The following is a 23,677-nucleotide window of genomic DNA, read 5'->3' as shown; positions in this document are numbered from 1 at the left end:
AGGATAGAAAAATGAGGCTTAAATTAAATTTAATAGGTACTCAAATGTCATTCTATCTTCCTCCGAGAACTGCATTCAGGCAGTGGCGGTGATTGGAAGCCGAAACTTGGAGTTAAAAGGAACTTACTATATCTTGGTAGGATGGGCTTAACATTAAGAGGCCATAGCGCGGGGGCAAAAAATGGAGGGGGGCAACTTCTCCCACGTCCACCCTAATCGCCGCCACTGCTTGCAGGTAAACGAGGTTCTGGCGTCCGAACCCACAGGTTTGAGACCCTTTGTCCTCTCCTAGCGTTCTCATCGTCGCGATTAGTTATAAAAAGGGCAAAAGCAAGTAAATCCAAATCTGTTCTTTACCTCCTTGTAAATATCATTTTCGGACGTACTGGACCAAAGATTCCCGCAGGGGCACTCCCCTTTACCCCTTGAGATTTCTGGAAAAAAGTTAATGTACGTAATTGAAACGGTGAAATTGTAGCTATATGTTATTACAAATAATATTGATTCCTGCAATTTACAGGCTGCCAATTACAGCAATTAACTTCCATTTTCAAGAAAATGAAGAAAGAACGTTTTCACAATAGATATTACAATCATGTTGACTGACGTAACAAGAAATGTAAAGGTAAAAGGTAAAGTGCTCCCCTGTGCTTAGCACCACGCCATGAAGGCGTATAGGGGGTGTGGGGGTAACGCCCCACACTTTCTTGATCCGGTCATGAGTGGGGATGATGTGATCAGCATCACGCCCCTGACCGCCTTTACCCCCCAAGGTTTCCCCCAGGTACCCATGTTATTCGACGCTGGGTGGGCGCCGGGGCCGCTTCCATCGTTAGAAAAGTTCCCGGATTTGAACCGGCCGGGGATCGAACCCGGGACCTTGAGCATGATAGTCAGACGCGTTACCGACTGAGCCACCGCGGCCACTCAACAAGAAATGTATTCGACGGAAAAGTTTTGGTCGGGACAGGATTGGGAAGGAAGTAACAATAATCCTGACGTTATTCTCCATTTCTACAACGCCAAAGTATTTTCAATTCAGGTTGAATTTTATGATTTATAAAGTAGTAGTAATAATAATAACATTAATAATAATAATAATAATAATAATGGTTTATTTTAAAGTACTGAGAACAGCTAAAAAAATAAACCTTATACAGCACTAGGTCACAAAGAGAAATATAAAAGGATTTACTCATAATGTTTTTTACAGTAATTCTTATCTTATACCTAAAGTTAATATTTTAATGGAAGTCATAGTTAAAATCATCGATTAATGTTTTTATAAATTAACCACCATTTTTTCAAATTTACTGATAATAATGATTTTTTTCTTGTTTTGTATTTTGGGACGTTATGTACTATTGTATTTATAAAGTATTCACCACCAATTCTATTTGACAAAATGTTTTGTATCAATAAGTTAATTTTATATTTCAGTCTTGCGCTCAAGTTTGGTAATTTAAGGATCTCCAACCACTCCATATAATTTAGTGATGTAACTTTTCTTCATATGCTATAATAATAGAAATAATAATAAGAAAAGTTTATAAGCCGTACTACTAGAAGCTGTTAGAACGCCACTGAGTCGAAATAGCACTTTGAAAGGGAACTAAGGACATCTGACGGCAACGTTTTGAAGAGGGAAATATTAAATCATGCAGGCAGACACACTGTTAACATTCAATTGGCCAAAAGGATTTCCACGGCTTTGAAACATATCCTGAGGGACGCAGCAAAGATTGCCTGCTTCTTCGTTCCCATTCCCCGCGAGTCGCATCCAGAGGGACCTTTAATATGTTTCCCAGCAAGAAACGGACAGGGGTATTCTTCCAGTCTCTCCCTACCCAGATCCTTCTAGGGCTGTCCACGTGACCTCGATGCAAAAATAAAAGTCGCCAAGGAAATTGGCGTGGCGGAAGTCGAAATGAAAGGTTGACTTTTTGTCCAGCTCTGGCGGAAATTGTATCCATCCATCTGTGGTGCGTGATTTCGCAGAAAGCTTTTCTTCTGTTCGTGACCTTACGAGAGATTTCCAGAGAGATTGAGCCCCAACTGTCTCTTCTCTGTTTCTGAATATTTCTTGCATTTTGTGCACTCAATCACGCTCAGGGCCAACATTCAATTTGATTCTTTACGGCTGAAATACTGTGAACATTCGGGTTTGAACTGTTCGGAAAGAGGTTGGTTGAAGTTCTGGTACAAAAAGCACGGAATGGTTAAGCTAGAATTCGAATCAGCCACTCCAAAGCACACGATCAACCAGCCGGTAACGTGACAAGGATCTCCTTTATCGCACAATACTACGGCAATGTCTCGTTCAGACGTCAGACGAGGATTACTATGTTGTTAGGTTAGGTCAGTTCGCCTTGGTTCTATTAGCATAAATACATTGCAAATTTATTATTTATGCTGATAAAACTAAGCCCAGCTAGCGAAACATAACAACTTTGCAGGCCCGTAGCTAGAATTGATCTCCAGGGGGGGCTCACGGGTTAGCAGGGGGGGCTTTGTAAACCAAGTCCATTTTTCAACATTTTAACAGTGTTAAATGAAAGTAAATAATTTTGGGTGTGTGTATGTGGTGGGGGGGCTCATGAAGTTAATATAAACTTTAGAAATATCACACAAGTAGTACATTATTTCTATAGGTATCTTCTAAAACATCTCTTGAAGTGTTAATTGCTATTAGAATCATCCCTTATCACATACTACACACTACTTTTGATGATACAGATATTTATATCATACAAAGAAATGCACAATATTCAATCATAGTGCCTACCGTACATTCCACCCCCAGCGGAAGGAATAAAACTTCTCTTCGTTCCCAAAACTTAGGAACTGTTGACCTTTGATGCAGATATGGAGGGAATGTGGATGATGACGTCAAAGTCACAGATTTCTGTCTAAACGGGAGACCGCAACAGGGGCAGCAAATTCTACGGATAAAGAAGCTCCTCTGTGAGAGAACATTCTATAGTGTATAGAATCTTCTAAATACTTGCCGCTACTTCGACTTCAGTTCATAAACAAGATGAAGTTTATGTTCTGTGAATTTATCCTTCACCAAGCTGTGAGCAAAATAATACCTGCTATCTACATTTTCGCTCTTCACTGCAAGCAAATTATACAAAATAGTTTTACCTAATGTCAAGGGGGGGGGGGCTCCGCCTGGCTACGGCCCTGCTATGCAAGAACTTTCTAAACTTTATACAACCTACTAAATACAGGGTGTCTGCAAATGATTGAAGCAGTTTCACGACGTTACTGTACGTGTATTATTGAACATATTGTGAAGTTACTTTACAGTTTTGTAGAGAAACTCACCAAGTTATGTGGCACATTACAAATGTTCGATATGCCCTCCTCGTGATTCTGCAGACAAACTTTATAATCAAGTTCTTCCCAAACGCGATGAAGCATGTACCTATCAATTCGATCAAAAGCACTGATCGTACGAGCCCGCAGTTCTGCTAGATTACTCGGTAATGGAGGCAAAAACACTAGATCCTTCACATAACGCCCACGCAAAAAAGTAACCGTGAGGCAATGACAGCAGTTGTTGATCATCATTTCCACAACGACCGACTCATCGGTTTGATACTCTGGTGGTTCAGATTTTGTGGACATCGTGATGGAACTGGGGCGGATCACCATCAAACTGGTTGATAAAGTTCTCACTGTCTGTCTCCAACTGTGACAAGAGCCAATTTCCTAACAAGTCAAGGTACCCGTATTCTGTAATGGTTGTTCGCTGGAGACGAAGCGGCCGTAAACTCTAAATTTTGAGATTGTACAAAAAGCATTGAGTTCCGGAAAGTTACGAATATGCTCAACGGCGCCACGCCGAACAGAAAACTGAGATAACTTGTAATGTGTCACAAAACTTGTTGAGTTTCTCTACAAAACTGCAAAGTTACTTTGTGGTACGTTCAGTAATACATGTAACATCATGAAACCGCTATCAATCATTTGTAGACTTACTTTGTACTTTTTACTTTGTAAAACTTACTTCTAGGCTCAACCACCCTTAACGAACGCAAGATATCTACGAAGATTGTGCAATATAATACTGACTTTCCTATCATATTGTCCATTATGAAATTTCTTGTCACGTCACGCTGGATTTGGTCTTTTGGACAAAGGTACCGCGACTCTTGGAACAGCCTGTATGCCACACAACAGCGTAAACAGATTCATTACCACGGAGCTTCTCACAACAGCCACGATTCCTCTGCCAACCTGTTCGATGTCCCATTTCCTGTATGATGGATTGGCCCCCATCCATCAACCCCTGTCTCCAGTTCAAATTACATAACACCTTCAACGTCTCCTTTCAAATTGCACAAAGGTCATTGCGGAAAACAACGGCACCAAACTCCAAATAAAAAGCGCATTCATCAAACTATCTACCAAGTATAGGTTAGCTAAACTTGAAATCATATCCGGCGATAGCAATAAGGATATACGAAAAATATTTTAATTCTGAGACAGTCCCGTCCCTTCCAACTAATACAATCTCAGGAAATAGTAGTAATGAAAAGATGACATTTGGAGTGTTCATACCTCTATCCGTGTTGAAAGAGTTTCTTCCCTTTATTCGATTCTGCAATATTTTATTTAAGACTTCAAAACCGAATTCTTTCATACCTATTTCTACCTCTGTTGTTTCCCTTTAATGTACTCAGTTCTTTGTTTACGTCATTGCTGACAGCGGACTCTCTTGTTTTAATTTTCAACATCCTCCTCAACATTTACAGCAAAAGATTGAAGTGTAGATTATTTACTTTGATCCTCTCACAGGCATCTATTACCACATGGAAAAGTATGGATTTACAGTTGGAGTCACATGTATTGATGAAGCGTAGCAAAAGGCAATACTAAATTGGGGATCATACCCGTTTCGTATCAAGGTGGCACTGTGCTGGATACTCAATTAAATTACGTCACTTGGAGATCTTCAACTTTTTGTTAACAGTACTGTGCAGTTAATTTCCTGTGTATACGTTAACTTACGTTCCATTACCTCTGTAAACCCTTCATTGGAAAAACCTTCATTGACCCGCAGCCAATTTCACGTAGAAATTTTCGGGCACATAAATGCACCCTAAGTGACCACCTGTAGGTGTCACATCTTGGAAATTGAACCACAGAGTATATGTTGCAAGTGCACAGATGAACAAATTGAAACTTAAACGAACAGTGCTTACGACTGCCATGTTTGAGGCACACTTACTTTATACTAAAGATACGTTTACTCACTCGCTGTAAGTCAACGATTGTTATCACGTAAGCTGCCATTTTTACTTACAACTTGGTTCATCTTCCATTAACATGTAATGTGAAGGAAATGTGTCTGGGATTAACTTTTACGATTTTTTCATCTTTGTTATATAGACTCGCTTTTATGCCACTTTTGGCTAATCGTGATGATGAAGATGAGTGATAATATGAGGAAAGAACACACCTTCCCAGGCCGGGATTCGAACCCGGATGGCAAAGTCTTATCTTTAAGTGTAATCAGTAAGTACGATAGGCAGTACAGCGCAAATGTATGCAGACTTTTGTACGCGACACATATTCATGTATTCATTCTGTTACTGAGCATTATTACACGCGAGACAGTAATTAATTTTATTATTGTAATTGGGTAAACTGAAAGCACGTAATTATTATTTATAACAAATTAACACAGTGTTTAACTGCATTAATCGAAATAACACCGTCAATTGTTATCATTTCGGTCAAAAGTAATGCTAGTTACTTGGAAATTTAAGTACCCATTGGTGCACCATCTATAGTTAAATCAACGTACTTTCCAGAAAAAAAATATTCAATATGATTTAAGCGTCAAGTCAAGCAGCAAATTCTCCAAGATGTAAAGGATTTCGATACTTTTATAAAGTTTACCTTTGTGACTCCTAAGGTAGTAAAGAAACTAGGTATAATAATGTGCGGAGGCGCCATATAAGCCGTGTTTACAATTTATCGCGTTGAAACGCTGCTGAGTCGCGCACTGAAACTTAATGTTCGCAGATCAGCCAAGTTCGCTTTGAAACTCGCTCTTTCCTACTGGCGCTAGATTGCTTTCTGGTATCTTCGTGCGAGGATCGGATATAAGAAACTGGTGTCGTTATGGTGTAACGTGCAAGTTTTATGGATGTGACGCGGAATGTTACTGTCCAAAGAGTGTATTATGACCACTTAGGGCAGAAAGATGTTCACTTCGTTGCTGATAGATGGCTCTGATGGCAGTCTGTGGTTTTAAGAAGGTTTCACGCCTACATGCTCATGTATGTGAGATATTGAGTAAGTATGGAATTGTATATTGATATACTTATGAAACTCTGTGACACAACGTACTCAAACGTGAATAAGTACTTTGAAACTAAACTCGGTACACAGCTCTACACGTCTAAATATATAGCTTTTAAAGTTATGAAACTACAGTGCGTAGTTAGAGATCGGTTAGTTCATCGAACTATTCAGCCTAACTATTGCCTACTTTTGGAAGAGCAGGAAAAGGTTTATAGTATCCTTGCCTCTTGATTCATCTCACCCAACAGGTCGGTAGGTGCCAGGGCTTGCCCCGAGTTGATACCTTCCTGGAGATGAGGCCGACTCGAAAAGGTCTATTATCCGATATCCAAACCATGCTCCGTGTTTAAATGTTCTCGAAATATGCATTTTAAATTAATATGCAAATGCTTCATACCCTTCCTTTCCTAGTGTTGATTTATTAATTTCGTGTTTTAAGTCCACTTTATGCACAGGAATTCTAATCGAGACTGTACAGTGCTAAGATGGGGATGAGTGATGATTGATGAAATTGATGCATGGACACTCACAAACATCCATGCACGGAGCGGGATTCGAACCAGGGACCCCTGCCTTCGTAGCGCCACTGGGGCCGGCCAGTTGGATTTATTGTTGACAAGACTAAATTGAAGTTACTCCTGCATAATTTAAGCCAAAATTTAAAATTATTTTGATGTCATTACGTATGTAATAAATAAACACATAACAAAAACACTTAAAGCATTTTTAAAATAAGATAATTAATACCGTAAAAATAAAACGTGGCCATGTTTTTATTTGAGGAAGATTGAAAGTAGGAGGGCGGCAAAAAATCTCGCCGGGGTGAAAATTTTATCTTGAGCCGCCCCTGCTGAGCCCAGTGCTGATCACACCATTCCACTACGACAGAGAGCAGGAATATATAGAACCTTAGGTACTCATCTTTACTTTACCGACCCTTTTTTTGGTAAAGTTTTCTATCCGATCGAGTGCAGTGGTGTTCTTTGACAACAGAACGTTTCCTATTAGAACCACAAATTACGTACACGTGCATATTTTGACGTTGCGATTTCCCCCCCTCAATCATCGGGCACGATGTGGCTACCCATGGTCCTACCTTCCAACTTGTTTTCTCGTTTCATTTCATATTTTCCCGGAAAGTCAAACAAGGGTCGCCTGATGCTGGAAAACAGCAAGCCACACAAACTTATTCCATTACCGTTTCTGTTTGTTCGTGGTATACGTTTTCAATTAAAACTCGGGCGAAACATTATGCAAAGTGAAACTGAAGATAACAGATCCTTTGACAGGACCACACAAACGAAGTGGAAAAAATTGTGGAACAAATTAAATGTAAAGTTTTCTTCCCATCAACGTCGTGTTCGCATCAGCAGTAGCTTGTAATCACTCGTATCCATCGCCGAAACAACACGAGGTTGTCAACTATGTTTTATCACGTGATTTTCGGTGCGACAGTGCATTCAAATTGTTGGACATCGATGTCTGTTATGTTCATTCCGCTTGAAATATTATTGGGCAATTATTGCAAAGTAAATTACGTAAGGCACGTGGACCCAATATGGCCTAGTACCCAATATGGCCTATTTTCTGTTTTCAAGTAGTTGCAAGGCTAATTCAACTGTCCGAATGACGTGATTGAAGGAATGTTCTGTTTACTTAAAACAATTCAAATAAAACAGACAATAATAATAATAATAATTAATAAATCAAGCAGATGTACCCAAATAAAGTTTATAGTCATCCACAAGGCATCGTCTGTTTAAATAATGACGTTCACTCGAAACTGTCAGTGTATGACAAAACATATCAATGAATTAATATTTTAACTAGACAAAGTTTTGCCAGGCACTGTTGAATTCATCTCTACAATTCTCATCTTGCATAAACATGATTATCACTTCAACCGAGCATACTTCACTCACATTTCTGTATCCTGTGCTTCGTAAAAAAGAGTGTGAAAAGGTCTAATCCCAAAACATACAATATTCGTAGTTATACACTTAATGTGCTCCAGATTTATCCTTTCCTTGCACTCACGCATATACACACCCACATAGAAGATGACCTTAGAGTAAGAAGTAACACATAGGACTCTTTCAGTATCTTTTGAATTCCCCTTTGTTACTTCTTAGCTAGTTCGTTGGAGAACCAATCAAGGCCTCCATACAATCCACACACAAGCACAAGTAGCTTGAATATACCAATGACGATTGCGAAGATTATTAAGACCAAGTTTATCAGTTAATTCAGCTACACTCATTGCATTTGGAAGATCCTGTTTATTGGCAAATACAAGCAATACTGCTTCCCTAAGTTCGTCCTCCTGCAACATATTCTGCAGTTCCTTTTCTGCTTCACAAATTCTTTCCCTGTCGTTTGAATCTACCACAAAAATTAGACCTTGATTATTTTCAAAGTAATGGCGCCATAAGGGCCTGATTTTGTCTTGGCCTCCAACATCTCAGACAGTGAAACATATGTTTTTGTATTCGACAGTTTCCACATTGAATCCGATAGTGGGTTTAGTTGTCACAATTTCACCCAATTTGAGCTTGTACAAAATGGTTGTTTTCCCTGCTGCATCTAATCTAACCGTGAGAATTTGCATTTGTTTCTTTCGAAAAAGACAAGTCAAAACACTTGAAATTGTCAAACCCATTGCTTGTCTCTTTTAAATATCCTACACTTTTCTCTTTCCTTCACTTTCTATGTAATAAGCCTCATATTTACAAAGTAAAGACTATTTCAGAGCTGTTGGCTGTACCTATAGTGCAGTAACTTGAGGAGACAGAAGTGAAATAGCTGGATCTCGTGATTGTCTTCTACGTGATCTAATATTGCATAGTCATGTTATTACTTGCTACAATTTCCAAGTAATTAGTGCTTAGATAGCTCATAATTTGTGTACTTAGTTTACACTTTAATCCATAGTCCTGTTTATAACGAAGGAAAAAAGACCACTATGTAATGTAGACTCAATATGGAATATATCGTGAAGTACATGCTAGAATGTGACATTTGTTACTTTTATATTCACGTAGAGTGTGTAGGAGTGAGTAAGGATGATGAAGAACCTTTCATTTGCCCAGACTGTCATTTGCAAACCATGGTCTTCTGGTGACAAAATATGACACGTCACTTCCTTGATTATTGGTTTGTAAAGGATGCTATTTTTTGTATAATGTCATATGTCGTTATGTAAATAAAAAGTGTGTATCAATATATTTATCTTCTTATAAAAATAACATTGTGGTACTATCTTTACAATTTCTGTTGTATTTTTCGATGTGAAAAAAATATTATTAGGCCATATTGGGTACATATTTGGAAGAGATTCCAATTTTCGGTAAACGTCCAGAAATGTTCCATCTTTTGAATCTTGCGATTAGTTTTACACCATTACAAACAATCGTAAACCGTAGATAGGTCATGTTTGGTTCAGGTACTTTAGATCGGTTAACATGAAACAGATTGGGTTTCCGGAAACCATTTGGTAACTACTATCTGCCTCTCTCTCTTAACTTTCTCAAATGGACTTCGGTTAGGTAGGATTTCCGAAAGCGCAGCACCGAACATTTGTCACGCCTGTATGCATCGAAATACGCAGCCTTTAAGCACAACTGTCTGGGTGTAGAGCAGCTCCCGTAAATCCTCGTCCACAAAGCACATCGTGGTTTCCAACTCCTTAATCGTACTTGCGCTCTGGGCGAATCTTCGGACGTGCGTGCAACACTGTAATAGATTTCTCGCTCAATTATGGAATGCTGCCAGCCTTGCAGCCGTGCTTCGTTGTGTGGAGAGGGTTGACTAATATATTGGATGTGTCCAGAGCACACAACAGTTGGCCTCGCATGAACTTGCTACTAACCCGTTGGGAACTAGCACCCGCCATGTTTTCCAGCTCGACGTGTCTGCGATATCCCTATATACCAACCTGATGTATTGCGGAAAGGAAAGTAGACACACTGGACGAGCCCAGAACAGCAGTCTTAGCTTTTGAAGCACTTTCAATTCAACTCCGGGAGATAGTTCGCCAGCATGTTTACAACGTATCTGTTACATTTATCCCTGCTGCCTGTTGGGAGCTCGCTGTCATGTGCAGAGGGTAGTTGAAACATTGGGCGTGTCTAGAGCGTCGAACTGCAAAAAGCTGTACAGTCAACGAATTTGGTCGTTCTGTGTTATTTATACAGAAGGTCGTTTCACGTCCATGGTAACAAAGTTAGAACCCACCTCACCTTAAGAAAAACCGTGACGTCGCGAGCGGTGGTGCTCCACGTGATACTCCTGTCTTGCAGCAATGGCCCTGCAGCGGAGTTTCCATTGGAGAAGACTGCGTTGAAGAACACATTGGTCCAAACGATCATATTCCTCCTGATAAGATTTCCAAAGACCCTCAATTGTGCGGGGCCGTCTGCTTCCCAAGGCTCGTTTTAACAACGGAAACCCATAAAAATCCATTTAAAAGGCATCGGGGGATTTCACAGGGATGTCTGTAAAGGGGATTGCATGAATGCCCGTTTCACGTGCCATCCGATCCATGTATGCCTGCGTGGACTTTGCCGTATGACTGGAAGACTTGTCCTGGTGGATGACAACACGAGATGTGTCGATGCCGTAGAGAGAAGGAATATCATGTCTGTAAAGTGGCTCCAAAATATTCGTCTGGTAATAGGATGCATTTATTTTAGCCTTTTTTCCACTCTGCGCAGTGGAAGTTTGCCGTTATGGCAGTAATCACCAAGAACCATGAACCCGCGTGGAAAACTTTCAGCATATTCACGTACCCACTCAGATCGACCTCTTGCATCACGTGGACGATAGTAGATGGCCCCTTTTTTTACCACATCCCGACAGGTACACGCATGCTTCATCAAGGGACACCACATACTTCCAGCGATCTCCTGCCAGATGGCGTTCGTAGAGTTTCTCTCCTGGACATGTGAGGCACGCAACTTATGAACTTGAGCCTTGTGCTTGCGCACAAGTTGTAAATATTGGGATATGATGCGATGTACAGTTGCAGGGAAACATTACACTGCCTGTGCAATCACTCTTTGCGTTGCAGGGTTTTCACATCGCACCAAGGATCTCACTTTCCGCACAACATCGGAGGAACGCTTGGGCTTCCGATATGTCCGAGGCCCACTTTGACTGGTTCCAGCAACAGGTACGGTGCAAGCTTTATGGCGATTCAACACTGCATTGATGCCCTTCTTTGACACATGGAATGCTTTCATGTGGCACTGTGTAATTATCTGGCTATAACTATAACCAACGTCGGAAAGGGCACAGATGTACCCCTCCCAAAAGACTGGCATTTTTGGTGCCATATAAACACTCACTCACACACCAACCATCGTCTTTGAAAGTCAACACACAGTACGTTCGTCCTACTGGCTCTGGTTGCTCTGTGCTGTGCCTACGTGCTGCTCCCTGGTGATCGAAATCGTTACCATCAACGTGAAACAACCTTCTGTAGATCGCAGTTGTGATGCACTCATTTCAAAGTCTTGGAAAATTAATTTGAAGAGTTTTCATTTTCAGTGAGAAGAAATATGGACTAATTAGTATTAGAAAAAAATGCAGAAACAATCTAATAATGTCGGTCGAAATGTACCCTGACAACAATACTGCGTAAAGAATTGAATGACGTCACTGCTAAGTGAGGTTACTTAACTGTTATAAGCTATAGCACAGCCACGTTTACTAGCTCAACTTGTCTACTCTAACCCTGTACCTGCTGCCTTGCCGAAGTCTGTTATTAACTATAAAGAGCGGTTAAAATATTGAGTGGGAGGTAAGATTTCTTCATCACAAAGCTCGAGCGGACACGTTTCTTTGTGCTACATTGTGACACTTTTCCTCATCTATTTTTAAACGTACAGCAGACAGGAGGCTGTTAAGCTATGGTTAAGCTGATGGCACTCAACTTCCTTTACTTTATTGGTGCAGCCGGTAAAACATATTTGAAAACCATAAGAAGCAATAATACTTTGGAACCTTAAAGGGTGAACGGGTACGTAATGCATGTTAACCAAGCGCTCGAGCTCCCCTACGAGTTGGCTTCCAAGTAGTACGTGCATCAGCTGTTCCCACGGAGAGGGGAGCTGATGGAGCTAAATTTTGAGAAGATCAAAGTTTTCAATTGAAAGTAGAAAAAACCGAAGTAGCAAATGCAAATCTACCTTCAAAAGACCCAGGTTACAATTTTTGTCTTTGAACAACTTTTAAAACAAATATTAAAAATTGTAACGATTAAATATTTTATAGTGTCGCCCCCAAAAAATACTGCGTATGCTAGTGGCTGTTCGCCTTGTAATCCATTCTCATTATCAAGTATTTAACATGAAAATCAAACGCAAGTATATTAAAACGGCAAATGATAATAAAAACTTTTATTTGTAGAAATGAGAGCCGCTCAGCACTTTATGAACTTAAATATTCAGACAAGCACTTGCTATCCCCTGTCACTCACACTTCCCTTTAAATTATAATCGCCAGATCTTTTACTTGTCAAAGCATATCATTCGCAGAATGGTCAAAATCAGGGGACGATTTTGTTTTTTTTTCGAAATCCTGACAAAAGAATTAACAATTGTGTTTAATTACCGTAATTTAAGAAATTCCGTTAGTGGACATTTTGTTATTGAAATTATCCCATGTGAAGCATCATGCTACACATACGTTGTTATAGCATTCGATTTACGTACACATACTTATCACTGAAAATTTTTCTTACGGGAATTCTCTTTAACGGAATACCCTAGCGAGTAAACGCGAGGAAACGCTCTTTAGTTCCAACGATACCGTAGCGTGCCTCTATCCACTCGTAGACTCAAGATACGAGAATTTAAGAGGGGGAAAAAGATGCTGCCTTAAAATACTGAAGATCTCATCTCGCAACAAACGTACATTCGAGAGCATCTTCAAGATTCCCAACTCGAGTTGCTCCACGCCGTCCCGAAAGTTGGGTAAAGAACTTCCCTGGCTGTAATCCTATTCGAGGCATTCACCGAAGTGTCTCCCGAGGGAACTCCGTGATGGAGTTAGCAGAATGGCATAAAGAGAAAGCAATGACGGCTAAGGGATTACTTCTCCCAGAATCCCTTGCGCCCTCCTCTTCCCCAATCTTCCAAGAATCCGTGAGACGCAGAGAAGAGAGAGACAAGCTTGATAGAATGTCCACAAATTAAATTCTATTTATCGTTATCTTTTCTCTGTTTTTCTTAACAGATCTTCTGTCTTTTAAGGGAAATTTTTCTGCAAATATGCTCTAAATGGGTTTTGCCAATACGATAAAAGCTAGGCTCGTTTCTTTTTCTCCAAGATGTTTTAAAATGTAGAGAAACATACAAAATCACGATAGCGTTTCAAAAAATAGCAGCAACTCGACCATGGGAGTACCGAAGTGGGGTTATGGGGGTCAGAACCTCCCTTTGGGTCATCGTTACACAGAAAATTAGGTCTTTTTTGACAATTTTATAATGGAAATTTCTCATCCTTGTCTCATTTTACAAGAATCACTGTTTGGAGCGGCATAGCAGCATTTATGATTCGTTAGACCCTTTTCAATTCATCCCGTACCAAACTTGTTGCTTGATAATAAGAACTGCGACAGTCCTTTATATTTACGTTTATCATTTGGTTGAGCCCCCCCCCCCCCAATACCACCTTAAAGCGATAACTAACCAACCTTGTTTGGCTTCTCAGTTTGGCCATTAGGCTAAAATAATGCAAAGGTAACATTGAATATCACGATGCCTGTTAATATGTTAAATACGCATTACTAGGCCTAAAATGAAACTCTGTAGGCTAGAACACTTATATCGAGATAGGAATCAATATGGTTCATTGTATTATCAGTCGTTTTTGCAGAAATGAGATTTGGTCAAATAGAAACCAGGATTACCAAAATAATGCATCTAATGTTCAGATGTGCAATAAACTTATGAATCCGTGTCATACCCTTAGGTATGAAGGATCTTAATGGGAATGTAGCTCACTCAATCATTCATCCTGGACGGTAGAGCAACTAGCTGCTCATTGTGAGCTCGATGGTAAGGAGCAAGAGGTACTAAAGTGACAAGATACACTAATAAAGAACTAGTAATGGCAAACAGTTAACACTTGGATTTTAAAACCTTCGAACCTGAATCATACATGGTGAGGGTAGGGTAATTACCTGTTTAACGTGAAGTCTGATGATTGAATCCAAGAACAAAATGTAAGCCTATATTGAAGGCTTGCTTCTAAAGCTAAGTCAGGAAGACTGACTTTCTTCGAAGACAAAACTGAAGAGCGCTGTTGACTATTCCAAATCAAACCAAAGAGTGTCATTCTCCTCTGGAGACTTGCTCCATGCCGATTCGTCAAGCTCAGAGTTCCTATTCTCTTAGCAAAATTACTGCATGTTTACACTGTGAGCCAGAACTCCAGGAAGTCTGTTTACACTTGACTTTCCATATTTGACAAGCCTAATAAGAGCAACTGGCTGGTAGAATAAGTGAACGGTCCTTGATTAGATTGAAGCTTTTAGAAAATGTACAGGCTTGCGCTCTGTAACGGTCCACCGTTCTGGGGGGAAAATTTTCCACATTGAAAATTTAATTATTTTGAAAAGCTCATGATGATTCAAATTCTATGGTTGGTTTATTTATAAAGAAGGAAAACACATAAATAACGGGTCTATTATCTTTCCCTAACTTGGCTACTTTGATTAATTGTGGTCGATTTTAATTGTTCGACTTCTTTCTGCAAAGCTTTTACTCTTGCATCGAAATTTGGTAAAACAGAAACCAGGATAACCAAAATAATACCTCTAACAGGAGCGTATATTCTAGGCTAGTTAGGCTATCTGCGAAGCCTGAAGTCTAGAGAATAAAATTCAGGAGAAAAATCGATCAGAAATTGTAAATCTTATTATTCATATCAGTGAGATGATGACGCTGATTCTGGAGTTGGCAAACCTGATTTCTTATGAGTTGGCAACCTGATTTCTAATGGGTTGGCAACCTGATTTCCTATGAGTTGGCAACCTGATTTCCTATGGGTTGGCAACCTAATTTCTTATGGGTTGGCAACCTTATTTCTTATGAGCTGGCAACCTCATTTCTTATGAGTTGGCAACCTTATTTCTTATGAGTTGGTAAATTTATTTCTATTCATAGCCTAGGACCACGTGACATAGTGAGATAGCCCAGATCTTGGACTCCGTATACGCCACTGGCCTCTAATGTTCAGATTTGTAATGAACTTATGAATCTACGTACATAAATAAAATTACCGTAGCATATATTGCCATAATTAATACGTGGCCTCCCCGATGGCGCAGTGGTAGCGTCATTGCCTTGTAATCAAGGGGTCCCGGGTTCGATACCCGGTGGAGGCACAAGTGGTTCGGATCCCACTTTAAACTGTAGGTCCAGTCCCGATTAGCCTTACTGTGCATAAAGTGGACTTGAAAACACCAACCCATAATTAATACGTTTGTCTGTATATTCAAGTCGAAAACTGATACGACTTATTAACAATCCGGGAGGTAATTGTGAATTGCTGTGCAAACAAAAGTAATTAATTCCATGGCATTCCTAAACTCGAAGGATATTTTCCGTAAAACACAGGCCATCTATCTGTTATCATTTTGGGCAAGACCAATTCAATCTTGATCACCTTCATCATGGCTCACCTATGGATCTGTTGCTGTAAGGTTCTCCTAGAAGAATTCGTGAACTCTTCTATCTTCTATTTATTATTGAAGGTCTTGTGTAATGCAACATTCCCAATTCTTCAATTTCCTCATTTCTTTTAGACCCAACCATTATTCTCATGATTTTATTGTAAAAAAGAACTAATTTATGTCAATCTCTTAGTGAAAGAGACTACCTTTTATGTCAATAACAGTTACAACAGCTAAATTAACTAATCTGAATACGTTTATGTTTTAAATTTTGTATATATCCCATACACATTAGCCTGTCTACATTAATCTCAATCATCGACCTAATTGCGCATGCTCAGACTGGAAGAGTCGAGTTCCAAAATAGGGGTGACTGCCATATGTTGAACGCAGGCGCGGAAACAGATTCCGCTACGTGAGCGCGCATGCGCAAACTGAACGAGTTCGATGACAAAAACCAGGGGGTGGCGCCTGCAAATGGAACGCAGACGGGAAGTAGATGCCGTGAAAAGTTTCTTCGCATGTGTTTTGCTGCGATTGTAACAGCCATCGCAATTCATAAACACGAGAACTATAATAAATAACCTAACGCATACAAGCGAAATGCTGACGTGAAATTGACAGTGTAGTTTCGTACAGTTTGTACCCACTTCCCCTTTCTCTTTGGACTAGTCCATTCGAACTAGACGCGTCTTCTAGCCCGAACGGTATCTGTGTCTACTTGTCTATTCGAAAGAATATACCGGGTGGCCACAATTAAAGCTGCCCAACTCAGAGCCCTTTGGAGCCCATTGGAAGCAACGGATTCCGTTCAAACTTGGTGTAGAGTCTATGAGAACCATGGGGAAGCGAACGCTGACGAAAAAAAAAAAGTTCAAATTTTCACCACCAGGTTGAAATGTGGCGCTGGAATCTGGTGCACAGTGAACAAATGCTTCGGGCGACCATTGACCGCACTGTCTTACGCTTCCAAAGGGTCATTCACGTTGACAGGGTGCATATTGAACACTCCCACACCGATATAAACTCAAATTACTGAGTTTTGCTACTTCAGCGCCACATTTCAACCTAATGGCGAAATTTTGAACTTATTTTTCATCGGCATTTGCTTTCCCATGCTCTCCATAGCCTGTGTACCAAGTTTCACCGCAATGTGTTGCTTCGACCGAACTCCAGAGGGCTCTGAGTAGGGGAAACATAATTACAAGCGGCACATTTACACCTGGTGGTGAAAAATTGAACTTTTTATCGCCAGTATTCGCTTTCCCTATGGTCTTTATAGCCTCTATACCAAGTTTCATCGCAATCAGTTGCTTCGACCGGGCTCCAGAGGACTCTGAGTAAGGGAAATTTAATGCTAAGCGCCATATTTGCACCTGGTGGTGAAAATTTGAACAATTTCCTTTTAAAATCAGCATTTGCTGCCACATGGCTAGATGTCTCCAGGGGGCGATGCAATACACAGAAACTGCAGTGTATCCAATCTTACACTAACATCGGCTATAGCAGACAAATGCCACTTAGGATGCCATCATAAATCCAGACCTGGTATTCCAGAAAGGTAGGATTATGCACAAACCTTGTATAGTGAGAGAACTAAATGTCGTTTTCCACGAAACCGAAAAGTCACGTCTGCCTTTTCGTGCGGACGAAGGGGGAGGGTGCTGTAACGTTTGAATCGAACTTGCCGGAACCCACGCTGTATTAAACACTGTAATCGGTGCCTCGGGAATGTACAATTACGAGCCCTTTTTGGAATTTCGCGCACGGGCCCAGAATTAGAAGCGGTCGTCGTTATGGGTGTCTGTATGGAGTAATGGCCTATGGGACATGCTGTGGGGAATACTGACAAGGTTTATTTTCCATAAACTGTTCGAAGAGGGTTTTTTCCCTACCATCCTAATGGCGAGTTGCGTTTGTAACCCAACACACAAGGAACCCAACTCACATACTTTCTTCTTTTTTTTAAAAAAAAAAAACAGCCATTAGGGATCGTAGAAATGAATTTTCTCTACTCCTGAAAACTTGTCAGTGTGTCGTCATGGTACTCCTGTATAACAATTCTACGAGATATCAGCACAGAACTCTAAGAAAAACAAGACGCTAATTTGTTACTTCACAAATACAGGGTGTTCAACAATTTAATGACCATATTCCGTATCCTCTCATAATACTAAGTGAAGAGTACGGAAAACATATAATTTACATGGTACTAAATTGATAAGTGTTGTGCCAATCTATTTATCTGTATCTCAGGAACTCAAGGGCTAAAGAATTTAAAATGTGGTAATGGGAAGCCGAAGCACACAATTATTTAGAGAGTCAGTTAGGTTGACTAAACTTCAGCTTAGCTGTTGCCTGTTTGGTGGTGGCGGTGGGGAGAGGGGGACTTATCTTATTCTACACAAAGGATTGGCAAGTACGTGGGCTTGCTCGTTGGAGATGCCTTTTGGAAGTGTGATCCCTGTTCGTAAAGGTTTATAGACAGTGGCGGCGATTAGGACTATGCTAAATCTTATATACAAAGGGAAATATATTATCTTTGCCCCCCCCCCAGTTTTGGAACCCAATCGCCGCCACTGTTTATAGATATAGCTTGAGCCGTTGTAACGTCACTGAGGACGCAGTCAAAGTGACGCACCGATAACTTCGAAACAAATGAGATTATCCAGGTCTTCTGCAGCCATTACTTTACAACTGTACAGGGAACACATAACACCATGAAACGTAGGGTGGCTAAACTAAATACGGAACAGCTACATAGTGACTTGGCACGCAATTTAAAAAAAAAATCAAATTGCATTTATTTCCATAACTTCTGCTGTCGACGAAAAGTCTAAGCATTAGATTTCACCCTGTATATATAAATCTATCTGAAGATTTATATATACAGGGTGTCTCACTTAAAACGTCTAAAATGTTTCTGTTTGAAAGCAGCTACGTCAGGGGTTAAAATAAAAGGGTCCCACCACACATATTTTCAGAATGTCAGTGCTATTGGACGTGTGACAAGGACAAGTTGGTAATTTTCCATTTCGTTGCACCATACATGTTCCAAAGCCCCAGTACTAAAGCTGATTATTGGATTAAAATTGTTTATGCCACTTTATGAATATATAAGGATTCTAATTTCTCATTAAGGGTGAATAATTGTTCTTCTTTACTGCATCATTAATCCAAATTCTACCACGGTTCTATTCGACAGATGTAAGGAGTGATCCTTTCTCAGGACACCTAAATGTTAACCTCACTTCCACACAGTACACACTGGACTGCATTTTGCAGACTAACGAAGCTCTGGGGTCAGGATCCATGGCCAGTATATTCCTCTATGTGACTTGTGTTACGTGCTTTCCATATGTGTTTCTGATTGTCTCTTCATCTTTTCAACTTATCATCATTCATCCTCAATCTCGCAATTAGCCACGTTGCAGAAACTCGTACTAAAATAAAGCATTAATTCATTTTCGGGAGAAACACACAAAATTAGACAGGGTGGCTACAAACAAGCAGAAATGAAATTCCCTGACTTTTCCAGGTTATCCAGGTCAAAATTTACATTTTTCCCTGACAATAAAAACTAAACTAAATCGATGTTTTTGCAAAATGGAAATAATAAACTCATACAGATCCACGTATAGTTTTGTTAAGTACCAACATCATCTTCTATGAAATTGACTGAATTTCTCTATTCTCTATGATTTGAATTCAAACTGCAAAATAGTGAATTTGGAAAATTATTACAATTCACAAGCTAGGGAAGGATTACGGAATTTTGTCATACGCAGTAAGTTTAAAATAAAATATTTGATTATTTTTAAAGTTACGACTAAATGAGATAAGAGTGAAGAGTGATTGATTAAGAAATACAATTTGTAATTTATCAGTCTCCTTATACATTCTCGGTATTATATGTTGATATTTCCACTGAGGTTTGGAACCCTCTGCTTGCAAGAACCATGAGTGCGGACTCATTTTTCAATGCATAAAGCTACTTCTCTCATCTCTGCAAAGCAAACAACTTAACTCTTGCATATAAGTGAAACAACTGAATCGAACAAAATAAAGTGTCATATTTGCTTGTGCTTTAACACTCTTCGAAAAATATGTGAACATCTAAGATACAAATTAAAGAAGAAAATGTACTGAAGTGAATAAAAGTGAATCTCCCATGAGCAACCTTTTTGATTCTGGACTATATAAGTAGAAGGTACGTGTGTCGCAGAAAAACAAACACGCATCTCACAAAATTTAAGGTTCACAGTTGAAAGTTGTTGCTTTTCCTCCTTCAATTGTCAAGTTAAATGTGAGTGAACTGTATTTTTATTCTAGAAACTAAGTATGAGTACTGAATTGCGATATATCTCATGTGTGCAAGAAGTGTCGCTCAAGTATTTTCACAAGTGTTCCAAATGTGTAAAGTGTACCAGAAGTGATCAAAAGTAGTTTCTGCAGCACACTTCTTACACACTTTTGGGATACCTTTATATTGGAAGTACTTCTTGCACACTTCCTGTACACTTCTTTTGCTGCACTTTTTGTACACTTTTTAGCACTTCGTGTACACTATTGAAGCACTTCCTGTACACTTCTTGTGCACATTTAATGTGTACAAGAAGTGATCAAAAGTAGTTTCTAGGAAGTGTTCCAAAAGTGTGCAGAAAGTGTATTTTTTTTTACAGTGTACACTGTGGTAGAGATAGTTCCAGTCTTTGCCGTCAGACACATATGCCATGGGCATACAAAATTTAGTGCCATGCTACGACGAATGCTAGAACAACGGTGGTGATTATGCCGAAAATTGGGTTAGGACTCACTGTTACTAATGCAATGACTTACAACTGATATTCTTGTTTTATTTATGCCTAATCGGTAGGGACCTTGATATTTTTTTCTTTTCAAATTGGTGTATTTTCTTATTTTTTATTTTTTACTATACGGTGTTATTTTCCCCAAAATTAACATTTTCATTTTAGCACATTTTCTGGCAAATATCTGAAATTATACCTTCATGGTGTTTTTAAACTACTGTTTCAAATTGTAATTCACATGGCTTACGCCTCTTCGTGAGAGTTTGATATCTTGAAAGTTATTTTGGGAAAGTTATTTTCCATACCCCCTTTTTAATTTTAAGGTAGCTAAGGATTTTAGATAATGGAATTTTCCCCGTATATACTGAAGGGTGCATAATGAGCATAAGTGGCGACGCACCCAAAAAAATTAAAATCAATCAATCTCACGTGACAGATAACGATATATTATGGCACCAAAAATTGGCATTATCTTTTTTTGACTTGTTAGTGTTAAGTTTCTCAAAATTCGCATTTTTATTTTAGAACATTTATCTGCCAAATATATATGTGCTTTTAAACTATTCTTTTAAATTGTAGGTCACATGGTCTACGTATTTTCGTCACAGTTTGATATGTTGGAACAGATTTTTGAGGAAGTAAAAGTAAAGTGCTCCCCTGCACTTTTCCATGAAGGTGTATAGGGGTGTGGAGTTAGGGACCCACTCTTTCTTGATCACGGCTGAAGGTGGGGGTGATGTGATCAGCACCACACTCCTGGCTACCTTTATCCCTCAAAGTTTCCTCAAAGTACCAGCTTCATATGATGCTGGGTGGGCGCCGGAGCATTTTGAATAGGTGGAAAACATCCCGGTTCTCCCCCCCCCCAGGGGATCAACCCCGGGTCTCTCGCACAGTAGTCAGACGCCTAAACGACTGAGCTCCATTATTACTCGCTCGACAAATGCCGATGGTGCGCACTTAGCTTGGTAATTCAAAACATATCTCGTGCGACAAATACAAAGATGTGGCTCCCGTGTGACGGTAGATACGCACTCGATCTCCTGTTAGAACCCTGCCACTTTGCTCTGTGATGCAAATGGTTTTGATAAAAGATGAAAAAATCGTGCGAAATACATGATTTAATGTAGCTGTCGGAATTACTCCATGTACGTATAACTCTATAGTTTACTCTTGAGTAAAATGTTGGAAAACTTGCATGTTCTATGTACACAAACATGGCCTAGAAAAGACAAGAATGTTGGATTTCATGGAATTTTTTTGTTGTTCTAGGACATTTCTTTAAAAAATAAATCGCTAAAAATGCCAACAATTCGCATTTTATGCCAAATTCGCATTATTTCGATATTTCGAACGGGCGAAAAATGTGTCCAGACATCACTGCACATTCATAAGCACAACTTCGCAGCAATTACCATTTTTCACGGTTTTGGCGTTTGCGAAAAATAAATGTCCCTACTAATTGGAAATTACTTTCTGGCCACCCCTCGTATAAATCAGTAGATGGAAAGTGAAAATTTAGCAGGGGTGGCAGAGAAAAGTCAATTCTTGAAGAAAGTGATTTGCTTTTATGATTGAATGATTCGAGTAAATACGAGTATGATATTAAAATATTTATGTATTTATTATTAGTATTTTATTTCATAATATTGGACATTAACCTTATCAGTGAGAGATTAGTAACCATCTCTCACGAGTTTAAAGAGACAGGACAGAGAGTGGCGTTAATTACATTGCAATACTAGTGTTGCAGTAAATTTGGGGTTGGGAGCATGCACTTGCCAATTTTTATAACGTTCATCAATGCAGATTTATGTTTCACTTTTTCGTGATATTATTCAATATATATCCCATTTGGTTGGATTCTTCTTGATATCTAAGAATAGTGCAATGTCAGGGCCTCCCCATGGCGCAGTGGTAGCGTCGTCGCCTTGTAATCAAGGGGTCTCGGGTTCGATACCCGGTGGAAGCACATAGTGGTTCGGATTCCACTTTAAACTGTAGGTCCAGTCCCGATTAGCCTTACTGTGCACAAAGTGGACTTAAAACACCAATTCAAACCAAATAGTGCAATGTCATTGTAAACGTATGTTAACTTGTACAAAACCAGTAATACGTCAGGATGATGAAAGAAAACCTTTGTAAGCACTGCTACATTAAATAAGGCGAAGTGAGCCAGAAGAGTAATAAAATTCCAGCAGCATATTTGCAGTCTAAAGCTCTTCTTGTTTATCCATGCGATTTTTGTTGGATGTTGCAGTCCATGCAATTTCTGTCGCATGTTGTAGTGAGATACTCTGTCGAGTGGCGATATTCGACAAAAATCGTATGTATCAATGGAACCTACTTGTTCCCATGTTCCTTCAGTTTGCCCAACAAAATGCCTTACTACGACGTCCGACAACTATCGGACGGCCCCACCCGCTCGTATCCCCTCCATCTGTTGACAAGTCCCCTTACTACTCCCATACGGACAAGAAAAAATGATAATTCAATGCATTTTCCACGCAATATATTTAGAGGCTTAACCTTTACTCCCCCGATGATACCACATGGTACCATCAGAGTAAGGTCGTACTGGCCCGATGATACCATATGGTATCATGGTGCTGATTACGAAATGAATGTGCTTTTTGGACCTTCATACTCTTATGTTTGGGTGGAAACTCTGACACAGGTCTGGAGCAAGCCTGGAAAATTCATATTGATGACCAACCTCCCGCCTCTCCGCAACATATCCATGCCACATTTCCGAACAGAGTTTCACATTTTGGCTCATTATTCAACTTGTATAGCACCCAGGAATATGCAACATGTTTCAATCTCTTTGGAAACGTCCATTCTTTGAAGAGAATACTAAGGTTTG

At 39.7% G+C, this 23,677-nt stretch overlaps 1 protein-coding gene and 1 pseudogene across 3 annotated transcripts in view; both read right to left on the bottom strand.

The window, feature by feature from the left end:
- Positions 1-23,677, bottom strand: part of cpx (synaptic transmission protein complexin) — a 1,041,575-nt gene that overhangs the window by 405,825 nt on the left and 612,073 nt on the right. The window lies entirely within an intron of this gene.
- LOC145991514 (ADP ribosylation factor 4 pseudogene) lies at positions 8,443-9,054 on the bottom strand (annotated as a pseudogene).

This window comes from Lepisma saccharinum, chromosome 8, assembly GCF_977018435.1.
Source record: "Lepisma saccharinum chromosome 8, izLepSacc3.1, whole genome shotgun sequence".
Lineage (NCBI taxonomy): Eukaryota > Metazoa > Arthropoda > Insecta > Zygentoma > Lepismatidae > Lepisma > Lepisma saccharinum.
Note: the sequence above shows the minus strand (reverse complement) of the source record. Positions and strands in the feature narration are given on the sequence as shown.